The 24,099-nt window shown below is 43.9% G+C and overlaps 1 protein-coding gene across 1 annotated transcript in view; it reads left to right on the top strand.

The window, feature by feature from the left end:
- The first annotated feature begins 16,235 nt into the window (after positions 1-16,235).
- The window catches only part of VWA5B1 (von Willebrand factor A domain containing 5B1), a 126,878-nt gene continuing 119,014 nt past the window's right edge, over positions 16,236-24,099 (top strand). The window contains exon 1 of the mRNA XM_075840487.1: positions 16,236-16,407. The gene's annotated coding sequence lies outside the window, so the exon portion shown is untranslated. The remainder of the gene's footprint in view (positions 16,408-24,099) is intronic.

Here is a 24,099-nt window from a genome sequence, read left to right on the forward strand (position 1 = left end):
TCCCGGTCAGAAGTATAGACCCTAAATTTCCGTTCCGTATTGCGGACGTTCTATTCCACGCCACGCCCCAGTCTTTGATGATAGTGACCACGTGATACAGATGTGACGGGCTCTGCTGCCATGGAGATCATCCGTCGCCCCTCCCAGCTCTCCTCCGGGAGCGGCTCCTCCGTCTCATAGTCTGTCCTGAAAATCTCCCCGGAATGGCGCTGCTCCGACCTCCGTGTAGAAAGGTGACACCCCGGAGGTTATAATACACAATAGACTGTAATAGAATATAACTAATGTGTAATATATACTGACTGACACAGCAACATGTCATGGTACATTATAACACTATATCTCAGACTATCACACATGATAAGATTAGATACACTGGCTCAGCAGACAGAATCACACATCATAGGATTACATACACAGCTCAGCAGACAGTATCACACATGATAGGATTAGATACACAGCTCAGCAGTCAGTATCACACATGATAGGATTAGATACACCAGCTCAGCAGACAGTATCACACATGATAGGATTAGATACAGTGGATCAGCAGACAGTATCACACATGATAGGATTAGATACACAGCTCAGCCTCCAGTATCACACATTATAGGATTAGATACATGGCTTAGCAGGCAGTATCACACATGATAGGATTAGATACACAGCTCAGCAGACAGTATCACACATGATAGGATTAGATACACCAGCTCAGCTGACGGTATCACACATGATAGGATTAGATACACAGCTCAGCAGACAGTATCACACATGATAGGATTAGATACACAGCTCAGCAGACAGTATCACACATGATAGGATTAGATACACAGCTCAGCAGACAGTATCACACATGATAGGATTAGATACACAGGGTCAGCAGACAGTATCACACATGGTAGGATTAGATACACGGCTCAGCAGACAGTATCACACATGGTAGGATTAGATACAGAGGCTCAGCAGACAGTATCACACATGATAGGATTAGATACACAGCTCAGCAGACAGTATCATACATGATAGGATTAGATACAGCAGATCAGCAGACAGTATCACACATGATAGAATTAGATACAGTGGCTCAGCAGACAGTATCACCCATGATAGGATTAGATACACAGCTCAGCAGACAGTATCACACATGGTAGGATTAGATACACAGCTCAGCAGACAGTATCACCCATGATAGGATTAGATACACAGCTCAGCAGACAGTATCACACATGATAGGATTAGATACACAGCTCAGCAGACAGTATCACCCATGATAGGATTAGATACACAGCTCAGCAGACAGTATCACACATGATAGGATTAGATACACAGCTCAGCAGACAGTATCACACATGATAGGATTAGATACACAGTTCAGCAGACAGTATCACACATGGTAGGATTAGATACAGTGGCTCAGCAGACAGTATCACACATGATAGGATTAGATACACAGCTCAGCAGACAGTATCACACATGATAGGATTAGATACACAGCTCAGCAGACAGTATCACACATGATAGGATTAGATACAGCGACTCAGCAGACAGTATCACACATGGTAGGATTAGATACAGTGGCTCAGCAGACCGTATCACACATGGTAGGATTAGATACACAGCTCAGCAGACAGTATCACACATGGTAGGATTAGATACACAGCCCAGCAGACAGTATCACACATGGTAGGATTAGATACACAGCTCAGCAGCTAGTATCACACATGATAGGATTAGATACACAGCTCAGCAGACAGTATCACACATGGTAGGATTAGATACACAGCTCAGCAGCACACTGTTCCTGGAGATGATGCATTATGGGTAGTCAGATCTTGCACACTGGTTGGGGGGGGGGGGGGCGGCTCCAGATTCAGCTGAATGAAGATTTGTTGCCACAATAATTGTCGTGTAGTTTAGCGTCTCACTGTTCCTTGTCTACGGCGCGCGCCACGTCTGACATCCATTCCCACCGCTCTGCGTTACGCTGAAAGGCCGGAGTAATAACACCTGCAGATTCTGTCCGAGCAGGAGAGTCACTGACCGCTGCGTCATCTCATCCATCACATAAACTCTTTCCTTATCTGTCTCTGGGAAAGCTGGGTGACTACCATGAAGACTATCACTAAACCTCCTTCAGGGGTGGTCACCCAATTTTCACAGAATCAAATCACCTGCATCAGTACATTTACCGTGCTGGAGTCTGAGAAAGCTGGGTGACAAGTCACGTGATAAATCTTCTACTACCGCTCCAAAGAGGTAGTAATAGATGAATAGCTGTTACTGTATATAAGATGTGTGGATCTCATGTCTGATCACAGTGTAATTATATTATATATCAGTGATGTCAGTAACAGGGGGCGGGGCTGTGACAACCTCTCACACATGATATACAGGCTGGTTGTCAGTAGTAATAGATGAATAGCTGTTACTGTATATAAGATGTGTGGATCTCATGTCTGATCACAATGTAATTATATTATATATCAGTGATGTCAGTAACAGGGGGTGGGGCTGTGACAACCTCTCACACATGATATACAGGCTGGTTGTCAGTAGTAATAGATGAATAGCTGTTACTGTATATAAGGTGTGTGGATCTCATGTCTGATCACAATGTAATTATATTATATATCAGTGATGTCAGTAACAGGGGGTGGGGCTGTGACAACCTCTCACACATGATATACAGGCTGGTTGTCAGTAGTAATAGATGAATAGCTGTTACTGTATATAAGATGTGTGGATCTCATGTCTGATCACAGTGTAATTATATTATATATCAGTGATGTCATCAGTAACAGGGGGCGGAGCTGTGACAACCTCTCACACATGATATACAGGCTGGTTGTCAGTAGTAATAGATGAATAGCTGTTACTGTATATAAGATGTGTGGATCTCATGTCTGATCACAATGTAATTATATTATATATCAGTGATGTCAGTAACAGGGGGCGGGGCTGTGACAACCTCTCACACATGATATACAGGCTGGTTGTCAGTAGTAATAGATGAATAGCTGTTACTGTATATAAGATGTGTGGATCTCATGTCTGATCACAATGTAATTATATTATATATCAGTGATGTCAGTAACAGGGGGCGGGGCTGTGACAACCTCTCACACATGATATACAGGCTGGTTGTCAGTAGTAATAGATGAATAGCTGTTACTGTATATAAGATGTGTGGATCTCATGTCTGATCACAATGTAATTATATTATATATCAGTGATGTCAGTAACAGGGGGTGGGGCTGTGACAACCTCTCACACATGATATACAGGCTGGTTGTCAGTAGTAATAGATGAATAGCTGTTACTGTATATAAGGTGTGTGGATCTCATGTCTGATCACAATGTAATTATATTATATATCAGTGATGTCATCAGTAACAGGGGGCGGAGCTGTGACAACCTCTCACACATGATATACAGGCTGGTTGTCAGTAGTAATAGATGAATAGCTGTTACTGTATATAAGATGTGTGGATCTCATGTCTGATCACAATGTAATTATATTATATATCAGTGATGTCAGTAACAGGGGGCGGGGCTGTGACAACCTCTCACACATGATATACAGGCTGGTTGTCAGTAGTAATAGATGAATAGCTGTTACTGTATATAAGATGTGTGGATCTCATGTCTGATCACAATGTAATTATATTATATATCAGTGATGTCAGTAACAGGGGGCGGGGCTGTGACAACCTCTCACACATGATATACAGGCTGGTTGTCAGTAGTAATAGATGAATAGCTGTTACTGTATATAAGATGTGTGGATCTCATGTCTGATCACATGTAATTATATTATATATCAGTGATGTCAGTAACAGGGGGCGGGGCTGTGACAACCTCTCACACATGATATACAGGCTGGTTGTCAGTAGTAATAGATGAATAGCTGTGACTGTATATAAGATGTGTGGATCTCATGTCTGATCACAGTGTAATTATATTATATATCAGTGATGTCAGTAACAGGGGGTGGAGCTGTGACAACCTCTCACACATGATATACAGGCTGGTTGTCAGTAGTAATAGATGAATAGCTGTTACTGTATATAAGATGTGTGGATCTCATGTCTGATCACAGTGTAATTATATTATATATCAGTGATGTCAGTAACAGGGGGCGGGGCTGTGACAACCTCTCACACATGATATACAGGCTGGTTGTCAGTAGTAATAGATGAATAGCTGTTACTGTATATAAGATGTGTGGATCTCATGTCTGATCACAATGTCATTATATTATATATCGGTGATGTCAGTAACAGGAGGCGGGGCTGTGACAACCTCTCACACATGATATACAGGCTGGTTGTCAGTAGTAATAGATGAATAGCTGTTACTGTATATAAGGTGTGTGGATCTCATGTCTGATCACAATGTAATTATATTGTATATCAGTGATGTCAGTAACAGGGGGCGGAGCTGTGACAACCTCTCACACATGATATACAGGCTGGTTGTCAGTAGTAATAGATGAATAGCTGTTACTGTATATAAGATGTGTGGATCTCATGTCTGATCACAATGTAATTATATTATATATCAGTGATGTCAGTAACAGGGGGCGGGGCTGTGACAACCTCTCACACATGATATACAGGCTGGTTGTCAGTAGTAATAGATGAATAGCTGTTACTGTATATAAGATGTGTGGATCTCATGTCTGATCACAATGTAATTATATTATATATCAGTGATGTCAGTAACAGGGGGCGGGGCTGTGACAACCTCTCACACATGATATACAGGCTGGTTGTGAGTAGTAATAGTTGAATAGCTGTTACTGTATATAAGGTGTGTAGATCTCATGTCTGATCACAGTGTAATTATATTATATATCAGTGATATCAGTAACAGGGGGCGGGGCTGTGACAACCTCTCACACATGATATACAGGCTGGTTGTCAGTAGTAATAGATGAATAGCTGTTACTGTATATAAGATGTGTGGATCTCATGTCTGATCACAGTGTAATTATATTATATATCAGTGATGTCAGTAACAGGGGGCGGGGCTGTGACAACCTCTCACACATAGTATACAGGCTGGTTGTCAGTAGTAATAGATGAATAGCTGTTACTGTATATAAGATGTGTGGATCTCATGTCTGATCACAGTGTAATTATATTATATATCAGTGATGTCAGTAACAGGGGGCGGGGCTGTGACAACCTCTCACACATTATATACAGGCTGGTTGTCAGTAGTAATAGATGAATAGCTGTTACTGTATATAAGATGTGTGGATCTCATGTCTGATCACAGTGTAATTATATTATATATCAGTGATGTCAGTAACCGGGGGCGGGGCTGTGACAACCTCTCACACATGATATACAGGCTGGTTGTCAGTAGTAATAGATGAATAGCTGTTATTGTATATAAGATGTGTGGATCTCATGTCTGATCACAATGTAATTATATTATATATCAGTGATGTCAGTAACAGGGGGCGGGGCTGTGACAACCTCTCACACAAGATATACAGGCTGGTTGTCAGTAGTAATAGATGAATAGCTGTTACTGTATATAAGATGTGTGGATCTCATGTCTGATCACAATGTCATTATATTATATATCAGTGATGTCAGTAACAGGGGGCGGGGCTGTGACAACCTCTCACACATGATATACAGGCTGGTTGTCAGTAGTAATAGATGAATAGCTGTTACTGTATATAAGATGTGTGGATCTCATATCTGATCACAGTGTAATTATATTATATATCAGTGATGTCAGTAACAGGGGGCAGGGCTGTGACAACCTCTCACACATGATATACAGGCTGGTGATCAGTAGTAATAGATGAATAGCTGTTACTGTATATAAGATGTGTGGATCTCATGTCTGATCACAATGTCATTATATTATATATCAGTGATGTCAGTAACGGGGCGGGGCTGTGACAACCTCTCACACATGATATACAGGCTGGTTGTCAGTAGTAATAGATGAATAGCTGTTACTGTATATAAGATGTGTGGATCTCATGTCTGATCACAGTGTAATTATATTATATATCAGTGATGTCAGTAACAGGGGGCGGGGCTGTGACAACCTCTCACACATGATATACAGGCTGGTTGTCAGTAGTGATAGATGAATAGCTGTTACTGTATATAAGATGTGTGGATCTCATGTCTGATCACAGTGTAATAATATTATATATCAGTGATGTCAGTAACAGGGGGCGGGGCTGTGACAACCTCTCACACATGATATACAGGCTGGTGATCAGTAGTAATAGATGAATAGCTGTTACTGTATATAAGATGTGTGGATCTCATGTCTGATCACAATGTCATTATATTATATATCAGTGATGTCAGTAACAGGGGGCGGGGCTGTGACAACCTCTCACACATGATATACAGGCTGGTTGTCAGTAGTAATAGATGAATAGCTGTTACTGTATATAAGATGTGTGGATCTCATGTCTGATCACATGTAATTATATTATATATCAGTGATGTCAGTAACAGGGGGCGGGGCTGTGACAACCTCTCACACATGATATACAGGCTGGTTGTCAGTAATAATAGATGAATAGCTGTTACTGTATATAAGATGAGTGGATCTCATGTCTGATCACAATGTAATTATATATCAGTGATGTCAGTAACAGGGGGGGGGGGCTGTGACAACCTCTCACACGTGATATACAGGCTGGTTGTCAGTAGTAATAGATGAGTAGCTGTGACTGTATATAAGATGTGTGGATCTCATGTCTGATCACAGTGTAATTATATATATCAGTGATGTCAGTAACAGGGGGCGGGGCTGTGACAACCTCTCACACATGATATACAGGCTGGTTGTCAGTAGTAATAGATGAATAGCTGTTACTGTATATAAGATGTGTGGATCTCATGTCTGATCACAGTGTAATTATATTATATATCAGTGATGTCAGTAACAGGGGGCGGGGCTGTGACAACCTCTCACACATGATATACAGGCTGGTTGTCAGTAGTAATAGATGAATAGCTGTGACTGTATATAACATGTGTGGATCTCATGTCTGATCACAGTGTAATTATATTATATATCAGTGATGTCAGTAACAGGGGGCGGGGCTGTGACAACCTCTCACACATGATATACAGGCTGGTTGTCAGTAGTAATAGATGAATAGCTGTTACTGTATATAAGATGTGTGGATCTCATGTCTGATCACAGTGTAATTATATTATATATCAGTGATGTCAGTAACAGGGGGCGGGGCTGTGACAACCTCTCACACATGATATACAGGCTGGTTGTCAGTAGTAATAGATGAATAGCTGTTACTGTATATAAGATGTGTGGATCTCATGTCTGATCACAGTGTAATTATATTATATATCAGTGATGTCAGTAACAGGGGGCGGGGCTGTGACAACCTCTCACACATGATATACAGGCTGGTTGTCAGTGGTAATAGATGAATAGCTGTTACTGTATATAAGATGTGTGGATCTCATGTCTGATCACAGTGTAATTATATTATATATCAGTGATGTCAGTAACAGGGGGCGGGGCTGTGACAACCTCTCACACATGATATACAGGCTGGTTGTCAGTAGTAATAGATGAATAGCTGTTACTGTATATAAGATGTGTGGATCTCATGTCTGATCACAATGTAATTATATTATATATCAGTGATGTCAGTAACAGGGGGCGGGGCTGTGACAACCTCTCACACATGATATACAGGCTGGTGGTCAGTAGTAATAGATGAATAGCTGTTACTGTATATAAGATGTGTGGATCTCATGTCTGATCACAATGTAATTATATTATATATCAGTGATGTCAGTAACAGGGGGCGGGGCTGTGACAACCTCTCACACATGATATACAGGCTGGTTGTCAGTAGTAATAGATGAATAGCTGTTACTGTATATAAGATGTGTGGATCTCATGTCTGATCACAGTGTAATTATATTATATATCAGTGATGTCAGTAACAGGGGGCGGAGCTGTGACAACCTCTCACACATGATATACAGGCTGGTTGTCAGTAGTAATAGATGAATAGCTGTTACTGTATATAAGATGTGTGGATCTCATGTCTGATCACAATGTAATTATATTATGTATCAGTGATGTCAGTAACAGGGGGCGGGGCTGTGACAACCTTGTCATATGTAATGCCAGGGACAGACTAATAAATGGTTTTTCTCGGGGGGTGTTATGTATTCTGTATGAAGACGTTTCAGTTTCGTGCAGTCGGCTCTTCGCGGCGGTGATAGAGACATCATTACCATCGCCTGTGATCTCCCTCTAATTACTCGTCTGCTACAGAATTTGACATTTTAGGGAATGATAAATATTGCAGAAATAATGGAAATAACAATTCCCAGAAGGTTCTCGTCAGACTCGGATCACTTGGAAAGACGTCTTCTAGTTATAAGGATCAATGCAGCAAATGTCGCTCTGATACGAAGCCGCTCTCAGGGTTTGTTCACACGGCCGTAAGCGCCACGAAAAACTGCTTAAAAAACGGAAGCTGAACGCCTCCAAACATCTGCCCGGTGATTTCAATGGGAAAAACTGCGTTTCGTTCCGACGGGGCATCTTTTTTTACGCTGCCGTTTTAAAAAAACGGCATGTAAAAAAAAAACGCCCCGTAAAAAGTAGTGCATTGTGTCAATAGAAAAACCGCTCGAAAAACGGCCGCAAAAAACATTTGTGGTCTAAAAAAACCGCTGAAAATCAGAGGCTTTCCCTTGAAAACCGCTCCGTATTTTACAGCTGTTTTTCGTTTTGCGTGTGAACAGACCCTAAGACTTCTCTCTGACCAGTGCACGTCTGTCTCATTAACAGGAACATTCACATTTATATTTATTTGCTCCCTGTAGGAGCGGAATCTCCAATCCCCGGCCACAGCTTCGGCAACGCTGTGGCCGGGGATTGGGGATTCCGCTCCAGTAGAAGTCCCTGACTTGGCTGTCCATATATGGGCACAGTGACGTCAGGGACTTCTGAAGCGGAATCACCACCACTGTGGCCGGGGATTCAGATCCAGAAGTCCCTCACTTCACTCTCCATATATGGACAGTGAAGTGAGGGACTTCTCCTGGAGCTGTCCCCTACAGGAAAGTAGGGGGGGGGGTGCCATCTATGGGGGGTGACTATGTACAAGGGGTCTGTGTGGCATTACCTACAGGGGGGCTGTGTTGCATTACCTACAGGGGGGCTGTGTGGCATTACCTACAGGGGGGGCTGTGTGGCGCTACCTACAGGGGGGGCTGTGTGGCGCTACCTACAGGGGGGGCTGTGGCAGTATCTACAGAGGGAAGTGTGTGGCAAAAAATGTACAAATTAAATTAATCCGATTTTAAAACGGACAGGGGAAAAAAAATGTGTAAATTCGGAAACGGTGGAACGGAACGGATGCAAAACGGCCGGGAAAAACGGCCCAAAATTGCATTTATTGGCCGACACTCGGACCCTGTCCTTATGTAGTTACACGGCGCCTGCTCCTTCTGTTCTTTCATGTAAGTGTCAGTCTACACTGAAGTTGGAATTTGATTTATGGAGCAGGAAGCTCATGATGAACAGGACTCTCTCCCTCCAGATACGGCACTGCTTCCATGAAAAAAAAAACACCCCATTTTTTTTTTACTGTGCCTTTAAGAGCCATAAACTGCCAACAGAAGCGTTTGCCATGAAGGACTCTCCGGTCTCATCCGCCGCTGCTCAGTTTTCGAGGATTGCGTTCTGTAAACAGACGAGGGGGATAATATGCGGCGTGTTAATGTCTCGTAACCCGCGTTTGTATGACACTATGGGGTTTGTTATACCGAAGCGCCGTGAAGTGCTGCTCAACCAGCCGCCGCGCATTGTGATTATTGTATGAACTCCGCGCACCTGGTGCCGGCGACCTTCACTGCTGCGCGCACAGACCTAGCGAATCAAGGCCGCCCGAGAGAGAGCGAGAGAGAGAGCGCACTTCTAATAAACAATGGACACAGCCGGGTCCTCATACAGAGGCAATACAAGTACATGACAGCGACAAAAGTGAAGTGCGGCTGGTGTATCTAATCCTATCATGTGTGATACTGTATCTAATCCTATCATGTGTGATACTGTCTGCTGAGCCATGTATCTAATCCTATCATGTGTGATACTGTCTGCTGAGCCATGTATCTAATCCTATCATGTGTGATACTGTCTGCTGAGCTGTGTATCTAATCCTATCATGTGTGATACTGTCTGCTGAGCCGTGTATCTAATCCTATCATGTGTGATACTGTCTGCTGAGCCGTGTATCTAATCCTATCATGTGTGATACTGTCTGCTGAGCCGTGTATCTAATCCTATCATGTGTGATACTGTCTGCTGAGCAGTGTATCTAATCCTATCATGTGTGATACTGTCTGCTGAGCTGTGTATCTAATCCTATCATGTGTGATACTGTCTGCTGAGCCTGTGTATCTAATCCTATCATGTGTGATACTGTATCTAATCCTATCATGTGTGATACTGTCTGCTGAGCTGTGTATCTAATCCGATCATGTGTGATACTGTCTGCTGAGCTGTGTATCTAATCCTATCATGTGTGATACTGTCTGCTGAGCCGTGTATCTAATCCTATCATGTGTGATACTGTATCTAATCCTATCATGTGTGATACTGTATCTAATCCTATCATGTGTGATACTGTATCTAATCCTATCATGTGTGATACTGTATCTAATCCTATCATGTGTGATACTGTATCTAATCCTATCATGTGTGATACTGTCTGCTGAGCTGTGTATCTAATCCTATCATGTGTGATACTGTCTGCTGAGCTGTGTATCTAATCCTATCATGTGTGATACTGTCTGCTGAGCTGTGTATCTAATCCTATCATGTGTGATACTGTCTGCTGAGCTGTGTATCTAATCCTATCATGTGTGATACTGTCTGCTGAGCTGTGTATCTAATCCTATCATGTGTGATACTGGGTGCTGAGCTGTGTATCTAATCCTATCATGTGTGATACTGTATCTAATCCTATCATGTGTGATACTGGCTGCTGAGCTGTGTATCTAATCCTATCATGTGTGATACTGTGTGCTGAGCTGTGTATCTAATCCCATCATGTGTGATACTGTCTGCTGAGCCGTGTATCTAATCCTATCATGTGTGATACTGTCTGCTGAGCCGTGTATCTAATCCTTTCATGTGTGATACTGCCTGCTGAGCCGTGTATCCAATCCTATCATGTGTGAATACTGTCTGCTGAGCTGTGTATCTAATCCTATCATGTGTGATACTGTATCTAATCCTATCATGTGTGATACTGTATCTAATCCTATCATGTGTGATACTGTCTGCTGAGCTGTGTATCTAATCCTATCATGTGTGATACTGTCTGCTGAGCTGTGTATCTAATCCTATCATGTGTGATACTGTCTGCTGAGCTGTGTATCTGATCCTATCATGTGTGATACTGTCTGCTGAGCCACTGTATCTAATCCTATCATGTGTGATACTGTCTGCTATGCTGTGTATCTAATCCTATCATGTGTGATACTGTCTGCTGAGCTGTGTATCTAATCCTATCATGTGTGATACTTTCTGCTGAGCCGTGTATCTAATCCTATCATGTGTGATACTGTCTGCTGAGCTGTGTATCTAATCCTATCATGTGTGATACTGCCTGCTGAGCCGTGTATCCAATCCTATCATGCGTGATACTGTCTGCTGAGCCGTGTATCTAATCCTATCATGCGTGATACTGTCTACTGAGCCCTGTATCTAATCCTATCATGCGTGATACGGTCTGCTGAGCCGTGTATCTAATCCTATCATGTGTGATACTGTCTGCTGAGCTGTGTATCTAATCCTATCATGTGTGATACTGTCTGCTGAGCTGTGTATCTAATCCTATCATGTGATACTGGCTGCTGAGCTGTGTATCTAATCCTATCATGTGTGATACTGGCTGCTGAGCTGTGTATCTAATCCTATCATGTGTGATACTGGTCTTCGCCATGACTGAAGCTCACGTCAGCAACAGGATGCATTTCTTTTACATGGCGGTGTGTAAAGTTTTTATGTATTAATCCCTTTCCCACCAAGTCGGTGGTTAATATTTTGCTACTTATGATTTTACATCTGCAATATAATCTATTGCCCTCTTTTACCAGCCATTTTGAAATACATCCTGTATTATACTCCAGAGCTACAATCACTATTCTGCTGGTGGAGTCACTGTGTACATACATTACGTTACTTATCCTGTACTGATCCTGAGTTACATCCTGTATTATACTCCAGAGCTGCACTCACTATTCTGCTGGTGGAGTCACTGTGTACATACATTACATTACTTATCCTGTACTGATCCTGAGTTACATCCTGTATTATACTCCAGAGCTGCACTCACTATTCTGCTGGTGGAGTCACTGTGTACATACATTACTTATCCTGTACTGATCCTGAGTTATATCCTGTATTATACTCCAGAGCTGCACTCACTATTCTGCTGGTGGAGTCACTGTGTACATACATTACATTACTTATCCTGTACTGATCCTGAGTTACATCCTGTATTATACTCCAGAGCTGCACTCACTATTCTGCTGGTGGAGTCACTGTGTACATACATTACTTATCCTGTACTGATCCTGAGTTATATCCTGTATTATACTCCAGAGCTGCACTCACTATTCTGCTGGTGGAGTCACTGTGTACATACATTACATTACCTATCCTGTACTGATCCTGAGTTACATCCTGTATTACACTCCAGAGCTGCACTCACTATTCTGCTGGTGGAGTCCCTGTGTACATACATTACATTACTGATCCTGAGTTATATCCTGTATTATACTCCAGAGCTGCACTCACTATTCTGCTGGTGGAGTCACTGTGTACATACATTACTTATCCTGTACTGAGCCTGAGTTACATCCTGTATTACACTCCAGAGCTGCACTCACTATTCTGCTGGTGGAGTCACTGTATACATACATTACATTACTTATCCTGTACTGATCCTGAGTTACATCCTGTATTATACTCCAGAGCTGCACTCACTATTCTGCTGGTGGAGTCACTGTGTACATACATTACACTACTTATACTGTACTGATTCTGAGTTACATCCTGCATTATACTCCAGAGCTGCACTCACTATTCTGCTGTTGCAGTCACTGTGTACATACATTACATTACTTATCCTGTACTGATCCTGAGTTACATCCTGTATTATACTCCAGAGCTGCACTCACTATTCTGCTGGTGGAGTCACTGTGCACATACATTACATTACTTATCCTGTACTGATCCTGAGTTATATCCTGTATTATACTCCAGAGCTGCACTCACTATTCTGCTGGTGGAGTCACTGTGTACATACATTACATTACTTATCCTGTACTGATCCTGAGTTACATCCTGTATTATACTCCAGAGCTGCACTCAATATTCTGCTGGTGGAGTCACTGTGTACATACATTACATTACTTATCCTGTAGTGATCCTGAGTTATATCCTGTATTATACTCCAGAGCTGCACTCACTATTCTGCTGGTGGAGTCACTGTGTACATACATTACATTACTTATCCTGTACTGATCCTGAGTTACATCCTGTATTATACTCCAGAGCTGCCTTCACTATTCTGCTGGTGGAGTCACTGTGTACATACATTACATTACATATCCTGTACTGATCCTGAGTTATATCCTGTATTATACTCCAGAGCTGCACTCACTATTCTGCTAGTGGAGTCATTGTGTACATACATTACATTACTTATCCTGTACTTATCCTGAGTTACATCTTGTATTATACTCCAGAGCTGCACTCACTATTCTGCTGGTGGAGTCACTGTGTACATACATTACATTACTTATCCTGTACTGATCCTGAGTTACATCCTGTATTATACTCCAGAGCTGCACTCACTATTCTGCTGGTGGAGTCACTGTGTACATACATTACATTACTTATCCTGTACTGATCCTGAGTTACATCCTGTATTATACTCCAGAGCTGCACTCACTATTCTGCTGGTGGAGTCACTGTGTACATACATTACTTATCCTGTACTGAGCCTGAGTTACATCCTGTATTACACTCCAGAGCTGCACTCACTATTCTGCTGGTGGAGTCCCTGTGTACATACATTACATTACTTATCCTGTACTGATCCTGAGTTATATCCTGTATTATACTCCAGAGCTGCACTCACTATTCTGCTGGTGGAGTCACTGTGTACATACATTACATTATCCTGTACTGATCCTGAGTTACATCCTGTATTACACTCCAGAGCTGCACTCACTATTCTGCTGGTGGAGTCACTGTGTACATACATTACATTACTTATCCTGTACTGATCCTGAGTTATATCCTGTATTATACTCCAGAGCTGCAGTCACTATTCTGCTGGTGGAGTCACTGTGTACATACATTATATTACTTATCCTGTACTGATCCTGTATTCTACTCCAGAGCTGTACTCACTATTCTGCTGGTGGCGTCACTGTGTACATACATTACATTACTTATCCTGTACTGATCCTGAGTTATATCCTGTATTATACTCCAGAGCTGCACTCACTATTCTGCTGGTGGAATCACTGTGTACATACATACATTACTTATCCTGTACTGATCCTGAGTTATATCCTGTATTATACTCCAGAGCTGCACTCACTATTCTGCTGGTGGAGTCACTGTGTACATACATACATACATACATTACTTATCCTGTACTGATCCTGAGCTACATCCTGTATTATACTCCAGGGCTGCACTCACTATTCTGCTGGTGGAGTTACCGTGTACATACATTACATTACTTATCCTGTACTGATCCTGAGTTACATCCTGTATTATACTCCAGAGCTGCACTCACTATTCTGCTGGTGGAGTCACTGTGTACATACATTACTTATCCTGTACTGATCCTGAGTTATATCCTGTATTATACTCCAGAGCTGCACTCACTATTCTGCTGGTGGAGTCACTGTGTACATACATTACACTACTTATACTGTACTGATCCTGAGTTACATCCTGCATTATACTCCAGAGCTGCACTCACTATTCTGCTGTTGCAGTCACTGTGTACATACATTACATTACTTATCCTGTACTGATCCTGAGTTACATCCTGTATTATACTCCAGAGCTGCACTCACTATTCTGCTGGTGGAGTCACTGTGTACATACATTACATTACTTATCCTGTACTGATCCTGAGTTATATCCTGTATTATGCTCCAGAGCTGCACTCACTATATGCCAACCAGCACCTTGACCCTTAGAAACGGTGCACATTATTATAACACTTGCTCTCTGTATATTGGCCGGGTGGACGGCATCCTGGGGTCCTGTAGCTGAGTATTATTGCTCTTGTTTCCATGATCTTCACGCGGGATCTGATGCTTCTCTATTCTTATTAATTATAAGCGGACAATGATGCGGCCGTGGCGGTGCGTGGGGTCGGTCAACGTAATATATTATATATGTCAGATGACGTGAGGATCCCCCCATCACCTGTGTGATCAGGAGCGCACCTTAGCATCCCTCTGTCTCTGGGCAGGATATATATATATCACACACCTGCAGCTCATTGGCTGTGGATACAGATATATGTCCGGTATATACATACCCCCATGTATTGTCTGTATGTGAGATCTTATATCTGCCTCCCACCCCTCTCTGTACATAAAGATCTGCAGATGAAGTACTGGGGCTCTGATTCCCATTGCTGACTGTCTCTGGCGGTCTCGGGAGACTGTCATGTGGAACTTAATTATTTGTTATGACTTACTGCTGACTGTCAGATGTCACACTATGTCTAATTGCCTTTCTCCATCCGGGGGGGGGGGATATATGGGAGGGGGCGCCTGGTGAGAGGAGTAGTCTGTATACTAGGAGTTGCTATGGTTACCTATCCTGTCTGTGTAATGATGGTCACCCAGCCCGCTATGGCAGTGAGTGCAGGAATCATTGGGCTCCCAGCATAGCGCAGACCAGAGCACCCTGGAGATCAGCGGCTTCACCTCTCCCTGTCTGCAGCTGACGATTCTCTCCTGACACACGCTGCTGATGCATATTGCAAACATTTAAAGACTTCACGAGCTGAGGATTGATCAGGGGGTTCCTGGAGAGCTCTGGGGTGCACCCCTTAAAGACGGACACGGGCAGAGAACCGCTTTCTGACTTGCACCCTCCATACGTATAATCCAGATGACTAGAATAGTCCACGTCTGCACCCTGTAGGGCAGCGAGGTGCCGGGCGCCACTTGTTGCTGTGCTCCCCTCTTCTTCTCAGGATCCACCTTCTCTCTCCAGAAGAAAACAAGACGTTGTGTCTACACTCGGCGTCCTCTGCATTTCTGCCAGTCTGACAGCTCTTCATAGGGACCCCACAAGTGTCTCTGAATCAGGGTGAGTGGTCAGTGATTGTCTATATCCAGGTCTGTGCTCATTAACTGGCGGCTGGGGATCTGGGTGGGAGGCCCCAGTGGTAAGGAAGGGGTTAATATCAGGCAGGTTATGTACAGCAGCTAAGTGGCCCCGTCTCTGTAGAGGCTGTCTATGTGCAGAAGCTATTATACCTGTCCGTGGTGCCGGGGTTATTATAATGTCCGTGGTGCTGATGTTATTATAATGTCCGGGGTGCTGGGGTTATTATATTGTCTGTGGTGCGGGGTTATTATAATGTCCGGGGTGCTGGGGTTATTATATTGTCCGTGGTGCGGGGTTATTATAATGTCCGGGGTGCTGGGGTTATTATATTGTCTGTGGTGTCGGGGTTATTATAATGTCCGTGGTGCGGGGTTATTATATTGTCCGTGGTGCGGGGTTATTATAATGTCCGTGGTGCCGGGTTATTATAATGTCCGTGGTGCGGGGTTATTATATTGTCCGTGGTGTCGGGTTATTATATTGTCCGTGGTGCGGGGTTATTATATTGTCCGTGGTGCCGGGGTTATTATATTGTCCGTGGTGCGGGGTTATTATATTGTCCGTGGTGCGGGGTTATTATAATGTCCGTGGTGCCGGGTTATTATATTGTCCGTGGTGCGGGGTTATTATATTGTCCGTGGTGTCGGGTTATTATATTGTCCGTGGTGCGGGGTTATTATATTGTCCGTGGTGCCGGGGTTATTATATTGTCCGTGGTGCGGGGTTATTATAATGTCCGTGGTGCCGGGTTATTATAATGTCCGGGGTGCGGGGTTATTATAATGTCCGTGGTGTCGGGGTTATTATAATGTCCGGGGTGTCGGGGTTATTATAATGTCCGTGCTGCGGGGTTATTATAATGTCCGTGGTGTCGGGGTTATTATAATGTCCGTGCTGCGGGGTTATTATAATGTCCGTGGTGTCGGGGTTATTATAATGTCCATGGTGCGGGGTTATTATAATGTCCGTGGTGCGGGGTTATTATAATGTCCGTGGTGTCGGGGTTATTATAATGTCCGTGGTGCGGGGTTATTATAATGTCCGTGGTGCGGGGTTATTATATTGTGCGGGGTTATTATATTGTCCGTGGTGCGGGGTTATTATAATGTCCGTGGTGTCGGGGTTATTATATTGTCCGTGGTGTCGGGGTTATTATATTGTCCGTGGTGCGGGGTTATTATAATGTCCGTGGTGCGGGGTTATTATATTGTGCGGGGTTATTATATTGTCCGTGGTGTCGGGGTTATTATATTGTCCGTGGTGTCGGGGTTATTATATTGTCCGTGGTGCGGGGTTATTATAATGTCCGTGGTGTCGGGGTTATTATATTGTCCGTGGTGCGGGGTTATTATATTGTCCGTGGTGTCGGGGTTATTATAATGTCCGTGGTGCGGGGTTATTATATTGTCCGTGGTGCGGGGTTATTATATTGTCCGTGGTGCCGGGGTTATTATATTGTCCGTGGTGCCGGGGTTATTATATTGTCCGTGGTGCGGGGTTGTTATAATGTCCGTGGTGTCGGGGTTATTATATTGTCCGTGGTGCGGGGTTATTATATTGTCCGTGGTGTCGGGGTTATTATAATGTCCGTGGTGCGGGGTTATTATATTGTCCGTGGTGCGGGGTTATTATAATGTCCGTGGTGCGGGGTTATTATAATGTCCGTGGTGTCGGGGTTATTATATTGTCCGTGGTGCGGGGTTATTATATTGTCCGTGGTGTCGGGGTTATTATAATGTCCGTGGTGCGGGGTTATTATATTGTCCGTGGTGCGGGGTTATTATAATGTCCGTGGTGCGGGGTTATTATATTGTCCGTGGTGCCGGGGTTATTATATTGTCCGTGGTGCGGGGTTGTTATAATGTCCGGGGTGCCGGGTTATTATATTGTCCGTGGTGTCGGGGTTATTATATTGTCCGTGGTGCCGGGTTATTATATTGTCCGTGGTGTCGGGGTTATTATAATGTCCGTGGTGCCGGGTTATTATATTGTCCGTGGTGTCGGGGTTATTATATTGTCCGTGGTGCCGGGTTATTATATTGTCCGTGGTGCGGGGTTATTATAATGTCCGTGGTGTCGGGGTTATTATATTGTCCGTGGTGTCGGGGTTATTATATTGTCCGTGGTGCCGGGTTATTATATTGTCCGTGGTGTCGGGGTTATTATAATGTCCGTGGTGTCGGGGTTATTATATTGTCCGTGGTGCCGGGTTATTATATTGTCCGTGGTGCGGGGTTATTATATTGTCCGTCGTGTCGGGGTTATTATGTGGTGCGGGGTTATTATAATGTCCGTGGTGTCGGGGTTATTATATTGTCCGTGGTGCGGGGTTATTATATTGTCCGTGGTGCGGGGTTATTATAATGTCCGTGGTGCCGGGTTATTATAATGTCCGTGGTGTCGGGGTTATTATATTGTCCGTGGTGCGGGGTTATTATAATGTCCGTGGTGCCGGGTTATTATATTGTCCGTGGTGCGGGGTTATTATATTGTCCGTGGTGCCGGGTTATTATAATGTCCGTGGTGCCGGGTTATTATAATGTCCGTGGTGTCGGGGTTATTATATTGTCCGTGGTGTCGGGGTTATTATATTGTCCGTGGTGCCGGGTTATTATATTGTCCGTGGTGTCGGGGTTATTATATTGTCCGTGGTGCCGGGTTATTATATTGTCCGTGGTGCGGGGTTATTATATTGTCCGTGGTGCGGGGTTATTATAATGTCCGTGGTGTCGGGGTTATTATATTGTCCGTGGTGCCGGGTTATTATATTGTCCGTGGTGCCGGGTTATTATATTGTCCGTGGTGCGGGGTTATTATAATGTCCGTGGTGTCGGGGTTATTATAATGTCCGTGGTGTCGGGGTTATTATAATGTCCGTGGTGCGGGGTTATTATAATGTCCGTGGTGTCGGGGTTATTATATTGTCCGTGGTGCGGGGTTGTTATAATGTCCGGGGTGCGGGGTTATTATATTGTCCGTGGTGCGGGGTTATTATATTGTCCGTGGTGCGGGGTTATTATAATGTCCGTGGTGTCGGGGTTATTATAATGTCCGTGGTGTCGGGGTTATTATAATGTCCGTGGTGTCGGGGTTATTATATTGTCCGTGGTGCGGGGTTATTATAATGTCCGTGGTGCGGGGTTATTATATTGTCCGTGGTGTCGGGGTTATTATAATGTCCGTGGTGTCGGGGTTATTATAATGTCCGTGGTGTCGGGGTTATTATATTGTCCGTGGTGCGGGGTTATTATAATGTCCGTGGTGCGGGGTTATTATATTGTCCGTGGTGCGGGGTTATTATAATGTCCGTGGTGTCGGGGTTATTATAATGTCCGTGGTGTCGGGGTTATTATAATGTCCGTGGTGTCGGGGTTATTATATTGTCCGTGGTGCGGGGTTATTATATTGTCCGTGGTGCGGGGTTATTATAATGTCCGTGGTGCGGGGTTATTATAATGTCCGTGGTGTCGGGGTTATTATATTGTCCGTGGTGCGGGGTTGTTATAATGTCCGGGGTGCGGGGTTATTATATTGTCCGTGGTGCGGGGTTATTATATTGTCCGTGGTGCGGGGTTATTATAATGTCCGTGGTGTCGGGGTTATTATAATGTCCGTGGTGTCGGGGTTATTATAATGTCCGTGGTGTCGGGGTTATTATATTGTCCGTGGTGCGGGGTTATTATAATGTCCGTGGTGCGGGGTTATTATATTGTCCGTGGTGCGGGGTTATTATAATGTCCGTGGTGTCGGGGTTATTATAATGTCCGTGGTGCGGGGTTATTATATTGTCCGTGGTGTCAGGGTTATTATATTGTCCGTGGTGTCAGGGTTATTATATTGTCCGTGGTGCGGGGTTATTATAATGTCCGTGGTGCGTGGTTATTATATTGTCCGTGGTGCGGGGTTATTATATTGTCCGTGGTGCGGGGTTATTATATTGTCCGTGGTGCGGGGTTATTATAATGTCCGTGGTGCTGAGGTTATTATATTGTCCGTGGTGCGGGGTTATTATAATGTCCGTGGTGCGGGGTTATTATATTGTCCGTGGTGCGGGGTTATTATAATGTCCGTGGTGTCGGGGTTATTATAATGTCCGTGGTGTCGGGGTTATTATAATGTCCGTGGTGTCGGGGTTATTATATTGTCCGTGGTGCGGGGTTATTATAATGTCCGTGGTGCGGGGTTATTATATTGTCCGTGGTGCGGGGTTATTATATTGTCCGTGGTGCGGGGTTATTATATTGTCCGTGGTGCGGGGTTATTATATTGTCCGTGGTGCGGGGTTATTATATTGTCCGTGGTGCGGGGTTATTATATTGTCCGTGGTGCGGGGTTATTATAATGTCCGTGGTGTCGGGGTTATTATAATGTCCGTGGTGTCGGGGTTATTATAATGTCCGTGGTGTCGGGGTTATTATAATGTCCGTGGTGTCGGGGTTATTATAATGTCCGTGGTGTCGGGGTTATTATAATGTCCGTGGTGTCGGGGTTATTATAATGTCCGTGGTGCGGGGTTATTATATTGTCCGTGGTGTCGGGGTTATCATCGTCTCTGGTTCTTATCTCCACCCTGGATTCCCCGTCTCGCTCCTCCTCGCCTCCTCCTGTCTGGATCCGTTTTTATAATAGTTCGGGGGCGGTCAGACGTCTTCGTGGCTCTTCTCTGGATCGTTATAACTCTGTCAGGATCACGTCCGGTGTGTTGAGGATTTCGTCATCGTTCTCCGGCCTCCTCTGAAGATTTGATGTGATCACCGGTAATTGCACTTCATGTTCACAAGAGGCTCTTGACTTTATAAGACGGGGCATTGGAGGATTCACTTTATGGCGGGTGTTGAGATGTAGTAAATACTAAGCTTAGGGGCTTCTGGGATATGTAGTTCTTCCCATTCCTGAAGGATTACCCCTCTCATCTCTGTTTCCAGACTGGGAGGGTCGTGATTTATTTTAGCATCTTGTTCCTTATGGCGGCCGCTATGATCTCCCTCGTACAGGACATTACGCCTCTTACGCTTCACGCTCACATATTCTTTGATGTCTTTCATGGTCAATAAATGATTGCAGCTTCTGATTCATGTGGGATCTATTAGTAATGATGGACATGAATCCATACCCGCAGCTTAGTCTGTGTCAGGTCTCGGTTATAGGCTGTATTTCCAACTGACAAACTCGGCTCTGCTACATATGTGCACATATAATCACAGCTGACATCGTCCGTGTTTTACAACATTCGTAACGTGTAAACTGATGGCAGAAAATGGAAAGCGGCTGCGGGTAATGACTTTCCTTTCACGTAACTCCTTCCTTACGGTTTCCTCCCGCTCCGCACTGCCGCTCCTTCTGTCCGCGTGACGTCAATGCTGCTCTGAAACATCTCGGCGAGGTCCTAAACGCCTAATTTAATACATCCTCAGGCGGCTGCGAGACGATGGAAGACGAGAATATCAGCAGATCCTCAGCCAAGACATGGACGAGCGTTGTGCCGCGTCTTTATTATGGGGGCACTGCATCTGTTACAATTAGGGGCAGCCGCTGATTACTCATTTATGCCCCCCCCTAATCCTCTAATATAAAACGGAATTTTTTTGCACTCTTGGAATATCGACTTTTCCGATTCCCAAGACCCCCCGTGTGTCGTGCGAGTCTCTCGTGTCTAATGTCATATTATAGATTATTGTGCCGGCGCCAAATCGCGCAGGAGTCAGGGTTGGAAAAATAATAAAGCGGCAAATCTTCGTGTCAGTCCTCTAGGCGAACGGACGCGTCTCCTCGCAGTTAGTCAATAGATGGCATCAGATCTGTACGTCTTCTGGGGTCGCCGGGCTCTTAACCTCTTACATCTCACTCTGTCTGCTCGGGAATTGTTAAGCGTTGGGTAATCCCGCCGCGTGGCAGCCGCCAAAATGATTTATAGCATCCACAAACCGCCATGACCGTCTATGGCGGGAGAGATGGGCGCTCCTCATGTCTTCGGATATGGCAATCGAATAAATCCCTGGATCGAGATTCAGCAGTTACTTTTTAATGGACATCTCAGCTGCTGCAGAACCTCTTTGCGAATAGAAAACGCAAGCGTAATATCGCCAGATTTTAATTGATACGAGGATTTTTCTTATTTTCATCAAAGAGGTTCTGCAGCAGCTTGGTTGTATGTTACATAATATATCAGAATTGTCCTTGGCATTGCAAGACCCATGTGACCTCATACTTTCATATGACCCCCAGATTCTCCAGGAGTTACTTTATCCCATACGACTGTCAGAGCATGCTGGGAGTTGTAGTTTTGCGACAGGTTTGGATCATGCTGGTAAAAGACAATTCGGATGCTTTGCTGTGTATCCAATAGCACAATGCCTGCAACCCCAAAAGACAGGGGGCGCTGTGTTTCTTTAATATAGAGCCTCGTTCCTTTGCCCCCATTCACATACTTGTAAAGATTGTGGCTTCTAGTTGTCACCACTAGGGGGCGACCTGCATACATCTCCTATTCAGGTCAATAGGAAGTATATAACACTATATATAGATTGACCCCATAGTGGTTTGTTAAGTTCATGGAGGATTTCTTGGATAAAACTGTAACAAACCCTCAGCTGTGATAAATATTCGGTTCGGATGGGTTTGCAGTCTGGATTTAAAAAAATAAAATAAAAAAAAATCACATTCACTGACAGAAAGCAGTGATCTTGAACACAGTGAGGGATTGAAACAAAGTATATTGGAAAGTTGCAGAACTTTTTATTATACTCCACCCCCAACCTCTTTTCTTCCCTGTTTATTCAGTGTTCGCCCAACCTGCACAATCGCTGCCATTTATGTGTCGCGGTGCGGAGCGCAGGTAATTGTCGCCGTGCAGAGACGCGGCGGGGATCCGGGTACAAACGTTAGAAAATCTGCACCAAATGTCTGTAATCAAGGAAATGGCTGCAAATTGTTCTGTCACTTACACTGTAAAGACTTCACCGACATTGCGGAGATTGGCTGCCGAGCCGAAGGCGGAGGTAATGGCTGTAAATAGAGCTCAGGCCTCGTGGCGCCGCCATGACAGTCACATCTCTGGTACGTTTCCAGGTCACGTGTTTATCAATTCTGTGTGATCATATAATTCTATACATATAGTTACATACACATGTATACAGGAACATATATACACACAGATATATGTATACAGGAACATATATACACACAGATACAAGTATACAGGAACATATATACACACAGATACAAGTATACAGGAACATATATACACACAGATACAAGTATACAGGAACATATATACACACAGATACAAGTATACAGGAACATATATACACACAGATACAAGTATACAGGAACATATATACACACAGATACAAGTATACAGGAACATATATACACACAGATACACGTATACACAACACGTTTACAAACATCATCGCTGACCGATTCTAATGAGCCTCCAGATGACGTTTTTATCCCTAAGCCCCTCCCACGAACACTGACCACACCTCCTAATGACAGCCAAAGTGCCCCCATGAATAGTGCCGGTCATGATTAACGCCACCCACAGTTCCCCATGAATAGTGCTAGCTATAGAGTGCCCCATAATTAATGCCACCCACAGCTCCCCATAAAGGTTGCCCCATGATAAATGCCTCTACAGTTCCTCATCAAGGTCGCCCTGTGAATAGTTCC

The sequence above is a fragment of the Rhinoderma darwinii genome, chromosome 10 (genome assembly GCF_050947455.1).
Source record: "Rhinoderma darwinii isolate aRhiDar2 chromosome 10, aRhiDar2.hap1, whole genome shotgun sequence".
Classification (NCBI taxonomy): Eukaryota; Metazoa; Chordata; class Amphibia; order Anura; family Rhinodermatidae; genus Rhinoderma; species Rhinoderma darwinii.